The following is a 1818-nucleotide window of genomic DNA, read 5'->3' on the forward strand; positions in this document are numbered from 1 at the left end:
GCATGGTTCCCTGACATCCCTCCTGGGGGCTTTGCCTCAATCCCACCTCCAAAGCTTGGATGGCTTTGGTTGCACCCTGGACCAAGGACCACTCCCAGCTACTCTGCTTCTATAGAGGTTTTATTTGTTGGCGAGCTCAGATTTGGGGTCACGAGGTGATTGCCTTGGTGGTCGTTTCTGGAGGAGCTGTTGCCTCCACGAGTGGAAATTTCCACGTGAAGCCAATACCGGAGATGCCCAGAAGCCGGTACTCACCAAAAACACCTGTGAGCACCTGGCCATCCTCGTCAGGGTAGACATAGAAGCTGTTGCCGACATCCTTCCCAAACGTGGCCAAGCGCCCAAAGTCCGTGTACAGAACCAGGGACTGGAGGAAAAGCCCATACGTGCCGAATACCATGGTGACATGCTCATTGGGCCACAGAACAAACTCCTGGCACTTCCCACCAATGGTGCCATGTTTTTCACTCCAGTAGGATCCAAATTTCACCTGGACACTGGAGAGAGATGGAACTTCCAACCCCCAGCCCAGGCTGGGTCCTCTAGCAGTGACCCTCCTATAGCCCCCCCATGGGGCTGGTGGTCCCTTTCCATCCATTCTGCCCACCCCACTGTCTGCCCACTCCCTCCGTGGGTTCCAGGGCTCCTTGTAAATGCACCCCTAGCCAGGAACAGAGACATTAGGAGAACTGTTCTGCACACACATCTAGTGATGCATCTTCAATCAGTGGTCCACTCCAACCCTTCCATCCTTTCCTATGTGACCCTAACCTAGACTGTCACCTGATTCCCCATCAGAAGTTCTGGGACTAAGAGATCATTCTTGGTTGAGTGGAGCTTGGGTCAAAAGGAGAAGGTAAGGAAGAAGCCGCCACCCAACCCTCTTGAAAGGAGACCTGGTGGCACAGTGGAAAGCATTCAAAAGGTAACCAGAAAGTCACAGTTCAAACCCACCAGCCACTCTGCAGAGGAAAGATGAGGCAGTCTGCTTCTGTAAAGATCAGAAACCCTGTGGAGGTAGTCTTCCTCTATTCTATAAGGTCATTATGAATTGGAATTGACTTGATGTCAGTGGGTTTTGGATTGAACCTTCTTTAGATCAACCCAGGAGATAATTGCAAAACTTCAAGGCAGAAGCAGAAAGAGCTAGGGCAGGAAACAGTGGTAGGGAAAGCCAGGTGGGGCAAAGGGACACATTTAAAGGTGATGGTGGATTCCAAAGAACCAACCAGCCCCAAGCAGTCACCAGGAGCCAGACTCAGGAGCTGAAGGGAGAGGCTCTAAGTCACCCATCACCACGTGCTGATTCCCCAGACTGGGATGAATCAGGACAAGGCAAAAGAGTCCAGGGCCCCCACTTCTACTCACCTTTTAAACAGCCCAATTGGACCAATACAGACCCGAATGGCCGAGATCTCGTTCTCATCGTCTGGGGAAGTGCTGAAATATTTGCCTCCTCCCCAGCCATACATGGCTAAACGGATGGAAAGGGACACACGGGTTACAGGCAGGTACCTGTGCCCAGAGCAGATGACACACCCCCTCCCAACAGACGGTGGTCCTTGTTACCCACAAGAGTGAGCCTGTGAGCAGGGCTGGGCTGGGGGCCACACTAGGGGCTGGAGAAAGTGGGGTGGTCCCAGGAGTTGCATTGCAGAGGGAACAACTTACAGCCTGCCCAGCAAGTGGGAGTCCCCAGCAGGGCAAGGGCTAGTAACAGCAACATGGCTCTGGGTGGCATGTGACAAGGATCCTAGGAAAAGAGGGGAGGCCGGGGGATGGTGAACCGAGGCCCCCTGACTCCCAGCCTCTGCTGGG

Source organism: Orycteropus afer, unplaced genomic scaffold (genome assembly GCF_000298275.1).
Source record: "Orycteropus afer afer isolate SDZICR_OR568_19922 unplaced genomic scaffold, OryAfe1.0 scaffold00061, whole genome shotgun sequence".
In the NCBI taxonomy this organism is placed as follows: Eukaryota; Metazoa; Chordata; class Mammalia; order Tubulidentata; family Orycteropodidae; genus Orycteropus; species Orycteropus afer.